Genomic DNA, 17,025 nt, shown 5'->3' on the forward strand with positions numbered 1-17,025 from the left:
CACTGCCCACAAAATGAGGTGGAAACTGAGCTGCACTTCCTAACCTCCTGCCAAATGTATGACAATATTAGAGACACATACAGTGCCTTGCGAAAGTATTCGGCCCCCTTGAACTTTGCGACCTTTTGCCACATTTCAGGCTTCAAACATAAAGATATAAAACTGTATTTTTTAGTGAAGAATCAACAACAAGTGGGACACAATCATGAAGTGGAACGACATTTATTGGATATTTCAAACTTTAACAAATCAAAAACTGAAAAATTGGGCGTGCAAAATTATTCAGCCCCTTTACTTTCAGTGCAGCAAACTCTCTCCAGAAGTTCAGTGAGGATCTCTGAATGATCCAATGTTGACCTAAATGACTAATGATGATAAATACAATCCACCTGTGTGTAATCAAGTCTCCGTATAAATGCACCTGCACTGTGATAGTCTCAGAGGTCCGTTAAAAGCGCAGAGAGCATCATGAAGAACAAGGAACACAGCAGGCAGGTCCGAGATACTGTTGTGAAGAAGTTTAAAGCCGGATTTGGATACAAAAAGATTTCCCAAGCTTTAAACATCCCAAGGAGCACTGTGCAAGAGATAATATTGTAATGGAAGGAGTATCAGACCACTGCAAATCTACCAAGACCTGGCCGTCCCTCTAAACTTTCAGCTCATACAAGGAGAAGACTGATCAGAGATGCAGCCAAGAGGCCCATGATCACTCTGGATGAACTGCAGAGATCTACAGCTGAGGTGGGAGACTCTGTCCATAGGACAACAATCAGTCGTATATTGCACAAATCTGTCCTTATGGAAGAGTGGCAAGAAGAAAGCCATTTCTTAAAGATTTCCATAAAAAGTGTTGTTTAAAGTTTGCCACAAGCCACCTGGGAGACACACCAAACATGTTGAAGAAGGTGCTCTGGTCAGATGAAACCAAAATTGAACTTTTTGGCAACAATGCAAAACGTTATGTTTGGCGTAAAAGCAACACAGCTGAACACACCATCCCCACTGTCAAACATGGTGGTGGCAGCATCATGGTTTGGGCCTGCTTTTCTTCAGCAGGGACAGGGAAGATGGTTAAAATTGATGGGAAGATGGATGGAGCCAAATACAGGACCATTCTGGAAGAAAACCTGATGGAGTCTGCAAAAGACCTGAGACTGGGACGGAGATTTGTCTTCCAACAAGACAATGATCCAAAACAAAGCAAAATCTACAATGGAATGGTTCAAAAATAAACATATCCAGGTGTTAGAATGGCCAAGTCAAAGTCCAGACCTGAATCCAATCGAGAATCTGTGGAAAGATGTCACGATTCTTCAAAGTCGAACCCAGAAGCAGACTAGGACAAGGAGAGTAGGAAAAAGGTGAGTATTTATTTACAAGTGAATGGGTAGATATATCCAGGTGGTGTAGCGGGTAGCGGTGATGAGTTGATGGGAGTAAATAGGTGGATCCAATGGGGAAGCGGAATCTTCTGACAACCAGGCGGGAATGGGGTAAATGATCCGGGTGAGTAACTGAAGACAGAACAAACAGAGGTAAGTTCAAGGCAAGCAATACGTAACAAACAACAAAACAACTTCTATCCAACTTGAGGCTGATACTCTGGCACAACATACTGTTCATGGCTAACGATCCGGCAGGGAATGGATGTCAGGTCCGGGCTTATGAAGAGGAGAGATGATCAGGACCAGGTGTGCAGATAGCTGATGGGATACAGGTGCGGGTAATCAGAAACCCCAACTGGCTACATTGCCCGGCAACCAGACAGGGTGCGTTCCAGGACGCCGGAAAAACTCTCCAGGACAGAACATAGGTAAAAAACAGACTCAGGAAACGGGATTCGTGACAAAAGAACTGAAAACTGCTGTTCACAAATGCTCTCCATCCAACCTCACTGAGCTCGAGCTGTTTTGCAAGGAGGAATGGGAAAAATGTTCATTCTCTCGATGTGCAAAACTGATAGAGACATACCCCAAGCGACTTACAGCTGTAATCACAGCAAAAGGTGGCGCTACAAAGTATTAACTTAAGGGGGCTGAATAATTTTGCACGCCCAATTTTTCAGTTTTTGATTTGTTAAAAAAGTTTGAAATATCCAATAAATGTCGTTCCACTTCATGATTGTGTCCCATTTGTTGTTGATTCTTCACAAAAAAATACAGTTTTATATCTTTATGTTTGAAGCCTGAAATGTGGCAAAAGGTCGCAAAGTTCAAGGGGGCCGAATACTTTCGCAAGGCACTGTATTTCCCTCAAATTACACAGATCTTCAAAGAATTCGAAAACAAACCCGATTATGATAAACTCCCATATCTACTGGGTGAAATACCACAGTGTGCCATCACCGTGACCTGTTGCCACAAGAAAATATCAATCAGTGAAGAACAAACACCATTGTAAATACAACCCATATTTATGCTTATTTATTTTCCCTTTTGTACATCGTTACAACACGGTATATATACATAATATGACATTTGTAATGTCTTTATTCTTTTGAAACTTCTGTATCTGTAATGTTTACTGTTCATTTTTATTGTTTATTTCACTGTTGTATATTATCTACCTCACTTGCTTGGGCAATGTTAACATATGTTTCCCATGCCAATAAAGCCTCTTAAATTGAAATTGAATAGATCCGCTACACATACTGAGACAGAGGGGCGCTGTCTCGTTCACTTGGATGCTTTCTCCGGTGAGGCATGCAGTCTCTTCCGAATTGAAGAAAATGTATGAAACACAGAGAGACGAAAGATTCCTTATTTTGTATGTTTTTTAAATATTTTTTTCCTGGGTATTTTTTGTTGAGAAACCTGACTTCCCCTGTCACCCATGAATACACACCACAGTCTACACTGTCTTTTCAAAGATGTGGGGCGGCTCAAAGGGGTTAAGATGCTAACAGTCATGTGCACGCCCCCAGCAACAAAAGGTTGGGTGCATACAGATAAAGGAGCCTCCTTTGTGTGCTGTGTTTCACATAACGCAGGTCCGGCATGGGATGCATGCCAGGTCTGGGTCTGCCTGTCGACCCCTCTGACTGGAGAAACAGAGATTCACACACACATACACACACACAGAGGACAGGACAGACATATACTTCCTTACTGTGGCCACTCGTACAACACATAGGTAATGCTTTCACGGATATGTATTCCTGGTTCAAAATGTGATAACTCTAACCCTAATTCATACTAGTAAAATATCCTCATAAGGGTTGCATATTCGAAAATAAAATATATCCATGACGTCGATAAAACGTCTATTTCACAGATAGTGCTTCCAAAACCAACGATAAGCTACGTATTGACAAGAAATAAAAGGTACTCTCTACACATTTTGATTGGATTTTGCTATGAAATACTAAGTCTAAATGTCAGTGGTGATATTTGAGCTAATAATTTTGCAAAAAGTTCCTCCTAGTCTTTAATAAGCATAATAACATTCATCATGTTTGTAGAAAATCCATTTTGGAGAAATTAGTAACCTCAAATTGCCCAGCGTTGTTCGCTGTTATTCTATAAATTGTAATGAAACAATAATCGCAGGTTCAGGAAATTAGGTTTACAGCATCAATAGTTGCTGGGGCGGTGTTGGGGTGGTAGGTAAACGTATTAAGATGCTTATCTACACAGCACATACACATCCATGCACAGAGCCCAGTCCTTTGCTCATGTCTCTTATGTATGTTAATTAAGCTTTTGTAAATACTGCTTCAGGATTACCATGGGCCCCCTTCCCACTACCGTATCGCAAATGGCACTAAAATTCATTTTCTCACACTCCCAAAAATAATACACACACAGAATAAGAGCAGAAGAGCCATGCCTGACCACCACACCACAGAGGGTAAAAATAAAGAGTGTCAACGAGTTCCTTGGCATGTTAGTTTTCTTCCAGGCAGTCCCTATTGACCTGTAAACCTTTGTGACTGGAACAAATGCAAATGGCGCTGACTTGCTCATACAGAAACACTACAGGCCTATTCAAATGAGGGCATACCAACAATGCAGCAGCAGCGCTAGTGCCCGGACTGCAGTACAGCCCCAGACTGAGGACTCAAAGGCCCAGGAAGTATCCCAAATGGCACCCTATTCCCTATAATTATGAACTATTTTTGTCCATGGCCCATTGGGTTCTGGTCAATAGTAGTTCACTATATAGGGAATAGAGTGCTATTTGGGACACACACCTAGCCTCCCAGGAGCTGGTTCACAGTCACATGGTTCACTCCTCCAGCTCAAGCTCCAGCCGTCTGGCACAGAGAAGAGGGACCATCCACTTTCATTAATTCTCCTCCATGACTCATATAAACACACCCATCTGACCAGCTAACTCTGGCTGTGGAACTCTCTCCTAATAAGCAAACTGATAGTTAAAATTTGATATAATTCTTCTAAACTTAATTAATTACTTCCACTGTTTTCGACTTCAAATAAATGTTCAGTAAAATTGTAATAAACTTGCAATAAACTGAAAATGAATATATTACACAAACATGATGAAAATGTGTATAAATTAGAATATAATGTTAATACAATAGATGTTCATTTCCAACACGTGATGATGATTTGTACATTTCAAGCAGTAGGGATTTAATGGTGGACAGGGATCTGAAGTGATGAGTCAGCCACATCTGTAGAACACCTGCAACAAACAGCCACATGACCCTGAAAGAACCGTCCAGGGGGGAGGAGGAGAGAGGGAGGAGGAGAGAAAGAAAAGGAAGGGGGAGTGAGAGGGGAGAAAGGAGAAAAGGGATGTTGAGTCGATAAATCAAATAAAATGTTATTTGTCACATGCGCCGAATATATCAGGTGTAGACCTTAAAGTGAAATGCTTACTTACAAGCCCTTAACCAACAATGTTTCACAAAAAAAGTGTTAAGTAAAAAATAGAAAAGTAAAATTAACAAATAATTCAACAGCAGCAGTAAAATAACAATAGTGAGGCTTATATACAGAGGGTACCACTAAGAGTCAATGTAATGGCTTTCTTCTGTTGAAGGAGAGGAGGACCAAAATACAGCGTGGTTAGTGTTCAGCAACTTTAATATAGATGATAAACGAGAACACTACAAAATACAAAACAACAAATGTGAAAACCGAAACAGTCCTATCTGGTGCAATGACACAAAGACAGAAGACAATCACCCACAAAATACCCACAGAATATGGCTGCCTAAATATGGTTCCCAATCAGAGACAACAATAGACAGCTGCCTCTAATTGAGAACCAATCTAGGCAACCATAGACCTACAAACTACCTAGAAAGGGAACAGCCCCATAGACATACAAAAACCCCTAGACCAGGCAAAACACATAAATCCCCCATGTCACACCCTGACCTAACCAAAATAATAAAGAAAACAAAGATAACTAAGGCCAGGGCGTGACAGTCAATGTGCGGGAGCACCGATTAGTCGAGGTAATTGAAGTAATATGTACATGTAGGTAGAGTTAAAGTGGCTATGCATAGATAATAAACTGAGAGTAGCAGCAGCGTAAAGGAGGGGTATGGGTTGCCCTTTGATTAGCTGTTCAGGAGTCTATGGCTTGAGGGTAGAAGCTGTTAAGAAGCCATTTGGACCTAGACTTAGTACTCCGGCACCGCTTGCCGTGCAGTAGCGGAGAGAACAGTCTATGACTAGGGTGGCTGGAGTCAACCATTTTTCAGGCCTTCCTCTGACACCACCTGGTATAGAGGTCCTGGATGGCAGGAAGCTTAGCCCCAGTGATGTACTGGGCCATATGCATAACCCTCTGTAGTACCTTGCGGTCGGAGGCTGAGCAGTTGCCATACCAGGCAGTGATGCAACCAGTCTCGATGGTGCAGATGTAGAACCTTTTCAGGATCTGAGGACACATGCCCAATCTTTTCAGTCTCCTAAGGGGCAATAGACTTTGTCGTGTCCTCTTCACGACTGTCTTAGTGTGTTTGGACCATGATAGTTTGTTGGTGATGTGGACACCAAGGAACTTGAAGCTCTCAACCGGCTCCACACACAGCCAGGTCTCTGACCTCCTCCCTATAGACTATCTCGTCGTTGCTGGTGATCAAGCCTACCACTGTTTTTTCAACGGCAAACTTGATGATGGTGTTGGCGTCGTGCGTGGCCATGCAGTCATGAGTGAACATGGCGTACAGGAGGGGACTGAGTACTCACCCCTGAGGGGCCCCCGTGTTGAGGATGAATGTGGTGGATTTCTTGTTACCTATCCTTACCACCTGGGGGTGGCGGCCCATCAGGAAGTCCAGAATCAGGTTGCAGAGGGAGGTGTTTAGTCCCAGGGTCCTTAGCTTAGCAATGAGCTTTGAGAGCACTATGGTTTTGAACGCAGTCAAGACACTTGCCAGTTGGTCAGCGCATGCTCAGAGTACATGTCCTGGTAATCCTTCTGGCCCTGCGGCCTTGTGAATGTTGACCTGTTTGAAGGTCTTACTCACATCGGCTATGGAGAATGTGATCACACAGTCGTCTGGAGCAGCTGATGCTCTTATGAATGTTTCAGTGTTATTTGCCTCGAAGCGAGCATAGAAGTAATTTAGCTCATCTGGTAGGCTCGTATCACTGGGCGGCTCGCAGCTGTGCTTCTCTTTGTAGTCTGTAATAGTTTGCAAGCCCTGCCACACCCGACAAGCATCGGAGTTAGTGTAGTACGATTTAATCTTAGTCCTGTATAGTCCTGTATTGACACTTCGCTGGTTTGTCAGAGGGCATAGCGGGATTTCTAATGATAATCTAATGACGACAGAGATGGTCGCCTCGCTTCGAGTCCTTAGGAAAATATGCAGTATTTTGTTTTTATGTATTATTTATTACATTGTTAGCCCAGAAAATCTTAAGTGTTATTACATACAGCCGGGAAGAACTATTGGACATAAGAGCTACGTCAACATACCAACATTATGACCAGGAATATGACTTTCCCGAAGCGGATGCTTTGTTTGGACTACCACCCAGGACATTGGATCTAATCCCAGAGGCCGACCCAAAACAACATCGCCGCAGAAGAGGTAGACAGAGCGGCCTCCTGGTCAGGCTTCGAAGGCGTGCACACCACTTCCGAGTATACTACTCGCCAATGTCCAGTCTCTAGACAAGGTGGATGAAATTAGGGCAAGGGTTTCCTTCCAGAAAGACATCAGAGATTGTAACATTCTCTGTTTCACGGAAACATGGCTCTCTCGGGATATGTTGTCGGAGTCGTTACATCCACCAGGTTTCTTCTTGCAGCACGCCGACAGAAATAAACATCTCTCTGGGAAGAAGGGCGGGGGTGTATGCTTCATGATTAACAACTCATGGTGTAATCATAACAACATACAGGAACTCAAGTCCTTCGGTTCACCTGACCTAGAATTCCTTACAATCAAATGCCAACCATATTATTTCCCAAGACAATTCTCGTCAGTTATCATCACAGCTGTGGTATCAGTCAAGCAGATACCACAACGGACCTCAAACAACTTCACTGTACTCTATGTAAACTGGAAACCATATATCCTAAGGCTGCATTTATTGTAGCTGGGAATTTAACCTCTGGGAAATGTGGGATGCTAGCGTCCCACCTGGCCAAAAGCCAGTGAAAATGCAGAGCGCCAAATTCAAATAAATTACTATAAAAATCTAATTTCTATTAAATCACACATGCAAGATAGCAGATTAAAGCTACACTTGTTGTGAATCCAGCCAACTGTGTCAGATTGCGAAAAGGCTTTTCGGCAAAAGCAAACAATGCTATTATCTGAGGATAGCACCTCCGTAAACAAAGAGAGAAACCATATTTCAACCCTGCAGGTGCGACACAAAACGCAGAAATACAAATATAATTCATGCCTTACCTTTGACAAGCTTCTTTTGTTGGCACTCCAATATGTCCCATAAACATCACAAATGGTCCTTTTGTTCGATTAATTCCGTCGATATATATCCAAAATGTCCATTTATTTGGCGCGTTTGATCCAGAAAAACACTTGCACAACGTGACTACAAAATATCTCAAAAGTTACTTGTTACGTAAATAATCGTTAAAATTGAAGACGGGATGATCTGTGTTCAATACAGGAAGAAAACAAACTGTAGTTAGCTTTCTGGTCATGTGCCTCTATCTAACAGTACACTTCAAGTGACCCTCGTTCAAGATGGCCGTACTTCTTCATTACACAAAGGAATAACCTCAACCAATTTCTAAAGACTGTTGACATCCAGTGGAAGCGATAGGAACTGCAACAAGGTCCCTTAGAAATCTGGATTCCCAATGAAATTTAAAAGAGAGTGAACAAGCCTACCTAAATTCTACCAGCATATTGATTGCAGCACTCGTGCGGGCAATACATTTGACCATTGCTACTCTAACAAGGCCTTCCCTCACCCTCCCTTCGGCAAATCTGACCACGACTCCATCTTGCTCCTACCATCCTATAGGCAGAAACTCAAACAGGATGTACCCGTAACTAGAACCATTCAACGCTGGTCTGACCATGCTTAAAGATTGTTTTGATCACGTGGACTGTGACTCTGGGCAGCCTCAGAGAATAACATCAATCTATACGCTGACTCGGTGAGTGAGTTTATAAGGAAGTGCATTGGAGATGTTGTACTCACTGTGGCAATTAAAACCTACCCTAACCAAAAAACATGGATGGATGGCAGCATTCTCGCAAAACTGAAAGTGTGAACCACAGCATTTAACCATGCAAAAATGACTGGGAATGAAATAAAAAACAGTGTAGTTATTCCCTCCGCAAGGCATTCAAACAAGTGAAATGTCGGTATAGGGACAAAGTGGAGTCTCAATTCAATGTCTCAGACACGAGACGTATGTGTCAGGGTCCACAGGCAATTACTTACTACAAGCCACGTCACAGACACCGACATATTGCTTCCAGACAAACTAAACACCTTCTTTGCCCACTTTGAGGATAATACAGTGCCACCAACACAGCCCGCTAACAAAGACTGCGGAGATTGTACTTTCCTTCTCTGTGGCCGAGGTGAGTAAGACATCTGAACGTGTTAACCCTCGCAATGTTGCTGGCCCAGACGGCATCCTTAACCGTGTCCTCAGAGCATGCGCAGACCAGCTGGCCGGTGTGTTTATGGACATTTCAATCGCTCCCTAGCCCAATCTGCTGTCCCCACATGCTTCAAGATGGCCACCATTGTTCCTGTACCCAAGAAGGTAAAGATAACTGAACTAAATGACTATTGATCCATAGCACTCACTTCTGTCATCACAAAGTGCTTTGAGAGACCAGTCAAGGATCATATCACCTCCACTTTATCTACCACAATAGACCCACTTCAGTTTGCATACTGCCCCAACAGGTCCACAGTCGATGTAAGGGAACACCCCCCTGAAATGGACAAAAATGAATGGGAAGTCATTGGCACTGGACAAACCATATACACGGTGTCCAATACCACTCAATTCGGCGTCGTTTCGTTCAAAGTTGATTGCAAATGACATATGGCAAATGCCAACATCCAAAAGTAAAATTTTGAAAAAGAAAAAAAAAAGATCACCCCATTAAAAAAGTTATTTCTGGATTTTTTGTCAATTACACATGTGTAAGAACTGTATGAATATACTTTTGTCCAATTTTATTATCATTATTATTTTTTATTTTTTTTACTTGTGCATAAGGCATATGTTTTGTCCATTTGCAATATGATTTCATAGGAAGTCAAAAGTCAAAAGTCGAAAATAGCAAGCATTTTGAAAAAACTTCACATACCCTTAAAAAAGTGCTTTCTGGACCGTTTTTCAGAATTCTTTCGATTTTTGTGTCAAATACACTTGTATAAGAACTGTATCAACATTACTTGTGCATAAGGCACATGTTTTGTCCATTTGCAATATGATTTCATAGGAAGTCAAAAGTCGGAAATGTGAACTTTTTTCAAAAATGTATCACCCCCTTAAAACGTATTGATACTACCCATCCCGCATGCGGGAGCGTAATCATAGCCTCAAACTAATTAGCATAACGCAGCGGACATAAATCTTCCTAGAAAATGTTCCTATTCATGAAAATCACAAATGAAATATATTGAGACAAAAATATGCTTTACAGCCAACGCTAGACAAGCATTTGTGTAAGTTTATCATGGAATAATGCTATGCTAGATGGCATAGCAGTTCAGAAACAATTATATATATATATTTTCTTTCTTGGGCAAAATTTATCCTCGTCTTGTCGTGTCCCGTATATATATATATATTTACAACTTTTTTTGCATACCTTTTTATATATATATATATATATATATATTTGTATTTTCCATAAACTCATCTTCAAAACACTCTCCTGCAACCCGCCTCACCAATTTATATTTATAAAAAAAGTATTATTTACCTCAAATCTGTAATCCTCCATAGAAGCTAACCAGAAGCTAGCCAGAAGCTAGCCAGAAGCTAATCCAGAAGCTAGCCAGAAGCTAATCAGAAGCTAGTTAGCTTCTTTACTGGCTAATCATTAGTATTCAGCTAACCACGGTTTGTGGTCATCAGCTATCCTTTAGCTCGAAAATCTATCGCCAGTTTTGTACGGCGTGGATCGGAACGGAGCATACCGGACCTATTTTTCTCTCCATGTCCCTGGATTTCAACCGCTAACTCTGGACATTCATACCTGGATCTCGCAGCTAGCTAGATGCTATCCGTGTGACTATCGGCTTTCGTCGATTCCGGAGCAAACATCAATTATTCCGGAGCTAGCCAGCTGAAGAGTTCCATCAATCACTCCTGGGCTACAATCACCTATCCGGACCCGTTTTCCTGCCAACGCGGAGCCCCGCCGGGCCTTCACAACTGGACTACCGACGTTATCTACCCGAAGTAGTTATCCGGCTGGCTCCTCCGTCGCAACGTTACCTGAACGCCCATCTGCGGTCCGCTAACCGTTAGCAGCCGATAAGACAGCTATCTGAATAGACCTATCGGACAATTTATATTGGTGGGATTAGCGGGGTTCCAAATCACACAACAAAAAAAACAATAGATATAGTTATAGAGGCCCAAGAAAAAAAATATATATATTTTTTTTTTCTTGGGCCTCTATAACTATATCTATTGGTTTTTTTTGTTGTGTGATTTGGATTCATCCCCTCTACCACATGGAACCCCACTAATCCCACCGACGGAAACGCACGAGGTGGCTAATAACAGACCTCCATCCTATGCTAGCTTGCTACCGATGGCCCGGCTAGCTGTCTAAATCGCCGTTACCCCAACCAACCTCTCTACTCATTGGACCCATTTGATCACTCGACTAAGCATGCCTCAACTTAATGTCAATATGCCTTGTCCATTGCTGTTCTGGTTAGTGTTTATTGGCTTATTTCACTGTAGAGCCTCTAGTCCTGCTCACTATAACTTATCCAACCTATTAGTTCCACCACCCACACATGCGATGAAATCTCCTGGTTTCAATGATGTTTCCAGAGACAATATCTCTCTCTTCATCACTCAATACCTAGGTTTACCTCCACTGTATTCACATCCTACCATATCTTTGTCTGTATATTATACCTTGAAGCTATTTTATCATCCCCAGAAACCTCCTTTTACTCTCTGTTCCAGACGTTCTAGACGACCAATTCTTATTGCTTTTAGCCGTACCCTTATCCTACTCCTCCTCTGTTCCTCTGGCGTTGTAGAGGTGAATCCAGGCCCTGCAGTGCCTAGCTCCACTCCTATTCCCCAGGTGCTCTCTTTTGATGACTTCTGTAAAGGTAATAGCCTTGGTTTCATGCATGTTAACATTAGAAGCCTCCTCCCTAAGTTTGATCTATTCACTGCTTTAGCACACTCTGCCAACCCGGATGTTCTAGCTATGTCTGAATCCTGGCTTAGGAAGACCACCAACAATTTTCATCCCAAACTACAACATTTTCAGACAAGATAGAACTGCCAAAGGGGGCGGTGTTGCAATCTACTGCAAAGATAGCCTGCAGAGTTCTGTCCTACTATCCAGGTCTGTACCCAAACAATTTGAACTTCTACTTTTAAAAATCCACCTCTCTAAAAACAAGTCTCTCACCGTTGCCGCCTGCTATAGACCACCCTCTGCCCCCAGCTGTGCTCTGGACACCATATGTGAACTGATTGCTCCCCATCTATCTTCATAGCTCGTGCTGCTTGGCGACCTAAACTGGAACATGCTTAGCACCCCAGCCATCCTACAATCTAAGCTTGATGCCCTCAATCTCACACAAATGATCAATGAACCTAACAGGTACCTCCCCAAGTCTTAAACACGGGCACCCTCATAGATATCATCCTAACCAACTTGCCCTCTAAATACACCTCTGCTGTCTTCAACCAAGATCTCAGCGATCACTGCCTCATTGCCTGCATCCGTTATGGGTCAGCGGTCAAACGACCTCCACTCATCACTGTCAAACGCTCCCTGAAACACTTCAGCGAGCAGGCCTTTCTATTGACCTTGCCGGGGTATCCTGGAAGGATATTGATCTCATCCCGTCAGTAGAGGATGCCTGGATATTTTTTTTAATGCCGTCCTAACCATCTTAAATAAGCATGCCCCATTCAACAAATGTAGAACCAGGAACAGATATAGCCCTTGGTTCTCCCCAGACCTGACTGCCCTTAACCAACACAAAAACATCCTATGGCGTTCTGCATTAGCATCGAATATGCAGCTGTTCAGGGAAGCTAGAAACCATTATACACAGGCAGTTAGAAAAGCCAAGGCTAGCTTTTTCAAGCAGAAATTTGCTTCCTGCAACACTAACTCAAAAAAGTTCTGGGACACTGTAAAGTCCATGGAGAATAAGAACACCTTCTCCCAGCTGCCCACTGCACTGAAGATAGGAAACACTGTCACCACTGATAAATCCACTATAATTGAGAATTTCAATAAGCATTTTTTCTACGGCTGGCCATTTCCACCTGGCTACTCCTACCCCGGTCAACAGCACTGCACCCCCCACAGCAACTCGCCCAAGCCTTCCCCATTTCTCCTTCTCCCAAATCCAGTCAGCTGATGTTCTGAAAGAGCTGTAAAATCTGGACCCCTACAAATTAGCCGGGCTAGAAAATCTGTACCCTTTCTTTCTAAAATGATCTGCCTAAATTGTTGACACCCCTATTACTAGCCTGTTCAACCTCTCTGAGATTCCCAAAGATTGGAAAGCAGCTGCGGTCATCCCCGTCTTCAAAGGGGGACACACTCTTGACCCAAACTGCTACAGACCTATATCTATCCTACCATGCCTTTCTAAGGTCTCCGAAAGCCAAGACAACAAACAGATTACCGACCATTTCGAATCTCACCATACCTTCTCTGCTATGCAATCTGGTTTCAGAGCAGGTCATGGGTGCATCTCAGCCACGCTCAAGGTCATAAACGATATCTTAACCGCCATCGATAAGAAACATTACTGTGCAGCCGTATTCATTGATCTGGCCTTCGGCTTTCGACTCTGTCAATCACCACATCCTCATCGGCAGACTCGACAGCCTTGGTTTCTCAAATGATTGCCTCGCCTGGTTCACCAACTACTTCTCTGATAGAGTTCAGTGTGTTAAATCGGAGGGTCTGCTGTCCACACCTCTAGCAGTCTCTATGGGGGTGCCACAGGGTTAAATTCTTGGACCGACTTTCTTCTCTGTATACATCAATGATGTCGCTCTTGCTGCTGGTGAGTTTCTGATCCACCTCTACGCAGACGACACCATTCTGTATACTTCTGGCCCTTCTTTGGACGCTCTGTTAACAACCCTCCAGGCAAGCTTCAATGCCATTACAACTCTCCTTCCGTGGCCTCCAATTGCTCTTAAATACAAGTAGAACTAAATGCATGCTCTTCAACCGATCGCTACCTGCACCTGCCCTCCTGTCCAACATCACTACTCTGGACGACGTTTTCTATCCAAAGCTGTCAATTATATGCATAGTCGAGCATCTTGTCGTGACAAAATATCCCGTTTAAAATGGAAAGTTTATTATCCAAAAATGAAAATACTGCCCCCTAGTTATAAAAGGTAAAAAAAGTGCTTTCTGGACCGTTTTTCAAAAATCTTTCAATTTTTTGTCAATTAATCATGTGTAAGAACTGTATGAATATACTTTTGTCAACTTTTATTATCATCATTTGTATTTATTTTTTACATGTGCATAAGGCATATGTTTTGTCCATTTGCAATATTATTTCATAGGAAGTCAAGAGTCAAAGTCAAAAGTCACTTTTTTTGGGGCCAAATGCCATAAGAAACGTCCTAATGCAATATGAAAGATTTGAAAATGCCAAATCAGGATGTTATGTCCATTTGCCATTTACCATCACGAATTTGTCATGCTCAAAAATCCTGCAGAAATACAAAATTGACTGGCCTGATGAACACAGGATGGCCGGGCAGTGATAGTTGTTCCTTTCCATCACTTGTTGTGTTGTTTTCATCACGTCCATTTGGTGATGTTTTTTTCACTATTGAATCATATTGCAAATGCACGTGCATTTGCAATATGTTTCAATGGGCATTTACCATCACGAATTTGTCATGCTCAAAAAGCCTGCAGGAATGCGAAATTGACTTGCCCGATGAACTTGCCCGATGGCTGGGCAGTGATTCTGGTTCCTCTCCATCGCTCGTTAGGGTTGATTTAAGAATGTCACTTTGGTGATGGTACCTCACTGTTTAAACATATTGCAAATGGACAATAGTCACCAGCAAGTCATCGTCCATCAGTCAATTAGATATCATTCTGACACCAAACTGATATAAACTGACACCAAACCCACTTTTTCCAACTTGTTTAGAAGCCAACTATCACATACTTCAGAGCTGGCCCAAAATTCACAACGCCTTCTGTTCAAACCATAATAAAAATGTAAAACACGTTCTAGCTGTGGGTCCAGTTCTGATGTTATGTGTAGGTCTAGCTGAGGCGACCCCGAAACCCAAGTTTCGGCTCGATAGGTCATTGTACACCCTAATTGGTGCAGAAAATCAACTTTTTTCCATGCCTTGCTACGGGGTCCTTGAATGAGCTATCGGACAGAAACGTTGGGGTCCATCTCTATGGGCCGAGCCGGTTTCAATGCACCTAGTCTTGCGTCTCTGAGACTTTTCTAAATGTCGTCATTTTCGTAATGGTCAAAATGAATTGAAGTCATTGCAAATGTACGAGGCTGTTTCTCGGTCCGAGAACCTTCTAGAGCCAAGTAACTCACCACGCACTATCAACCTTCTTTTTTAGCTTGAACAAAGGTAACTATTGCAGGCACTGCCTGTCTCTACGCACCCCAATATGTCCCTCCTTCCAAGCTGTGTGTGTGTGTGATTTAGTTTTTCTTTGAAATTTTATGGGAGAAATGACTGATTTACAGTTCATGGGGGTTGCCTAATCACACATGAAGTTTTGGAAAGATCTGACTTTTTTAACCCTTCGAAACAGCCCCTGTGACACCAATTATGGCACTTCCGGTTGGCACAGGAAGCTATACGTAAACACATATCCTCATTGGGGTATGACTTTACAGAATCCTGAGTTTTAAGTGTTTACGTTAAGAACTGACCAATTTACACAGGGTTGAAGGCACTATTTATCACAAACTGCTGGTTGGGTATGGAAAAACATGTTTCAGGAAGCTTAGAATCGACACAGGTAGACCTCATAGTGTCATGATGGACTGTCATTGAAGACAGGTTCATAAGGCATTCATAACCCACATAGGCTTCAGGTTGACTTTAGAGGAGCAGGCAATGTATTCCTATGGGGAGAGAAGATTGTAATCTGCGAGATCAAAAAACCCTGATTTACTGTTAAGGGTTAATGCCACACGGTCAAGGTTAGGCTTGCACGGATCGGGAGGACCTCAGGAACGTACCTGATGTCGAATTGTGCTTCTCACCCTAACGGTTCTTTCACTGTCACCCAAAAGCAAATTACATTTAGGGCCAGGATTCATTTTGGGCTTACTTTTTTCACGGTCGCTGCACTCAGAGCGAGCTACGGTCAAGCGGGGCATCTCGTTGAACTCGGCACGGCCTAGAGAATATGGAAATGCCATTGCAGGCTCTGTGTGTCTTTAAGCACCGCACTTTGTCACTCCATCCTTGCTGTTTGTGTGTGTGTGAGAGAGCTTTTCTTTGACATCTGTTGGGAGAAATGACTGACTTACAGTTCATGGGGGTTGCCTAATCACACATATGAAGTTTTGAAAAGATCTGACCTTTTTAACCTATGACACCTATGACACCATTTTAAGGCATTTCCGGTTTACACAGGAAGCTGAAAGTGAACACATATCCTCTTGGGATAGGGGGTAGGCAATTATAGAATTTTGAGTTTTAAGTCTTTATGTTAAGAACTGACTTATTTACGGAGGGTTTAGTGAGTGTGTGTTATTTCAGAAAATTAAAGAAATCTCGCAGAGCTCCGAAGCACACTTTAAAAAGATTCGTATGAACACGCTGCAACTGGATCTGTAACTGTTTAAAAAAAACTATTTTTGAACATCACCAATTTGACATTGTACGATTTCTCTTAAATGACGATAGATAAATGGCAGACTCTTTTTTTATTGACAACGGAGGTTCCTTGACTTTTGACGTGAAGCGGAAAAATTATTGCTCTATTTTCATTTTGGACCTTTAATCCCAGAAAAATGGCCATAACTCAAAAACCGTTGAGGCCTAGACGCCATCTTGTTCGGGTCCAACTGCCCATTATGCCAAACCTATGCTCACCAAGTTTCAGGTTCAAAATATTTTCTGTTTAGGAGATAAGGCCACGTCGTGATTTGTGATGTTTTGTACATTTGCAATATGATTGCATTCGCCCTCTTGTGGGATTTACCGGGACAGCGGAAAAATGACCAAAAAATTATTTTATAAAACGGAAACCGAATGTCCGAGAGAGTTCGTTAGATGACTTCCCAGAAGATCCGGCCCTGCCGGATACTTAAAATACTTATTTTCCACCATAATTTGCAAATAAATTCATAAAAAATCCTACAATGTGATTTTCTGGATTTTTTCCCCTCC

At 42.4% G+C, this 17,025-nt stretch overlaps 1 long non-coding RNA gene across 1 annotated transcript; it reads right to left on the reverse strand.

The window, feature by feature from the left end:
- Window positions 1-1,354: 1,354 nt before the first annotated feature.
- On the reverse strand, window positions 1,355-7,593 carry LOC149973035 (uncharacterized). Its single transcript, XR_016490264.1, has 2 exons — window positions 1,620-7,593; window positions 1,355-1,517 (listed from the first exon to the last, which is right to left on the reverse strand). It is a non-coding gene; the product is annotated as an uncharacterized LOC149973035 (long non-coding RNA).
- Between the last annotated feature and the right edge of the window lie 9,432 nt (window positions 7,594-17,025).

Source organism: Oncorhynchus mykiss, chromosome 21 (assembly GCF_057628025.1).
Source record: "Oncorhynchus mykiss isolate SJ-2025 chromosome 21, ASM5762802v1, whole genome shotgun sequence".
Taxonomy (NCBI): domain Eukaryota; kingdom Metazoa; phylum Chordata; class Actinopteri; order Salmoniformes; family Salmonidae; genus Oncorhynchus; species Oncorhynchus mykiss.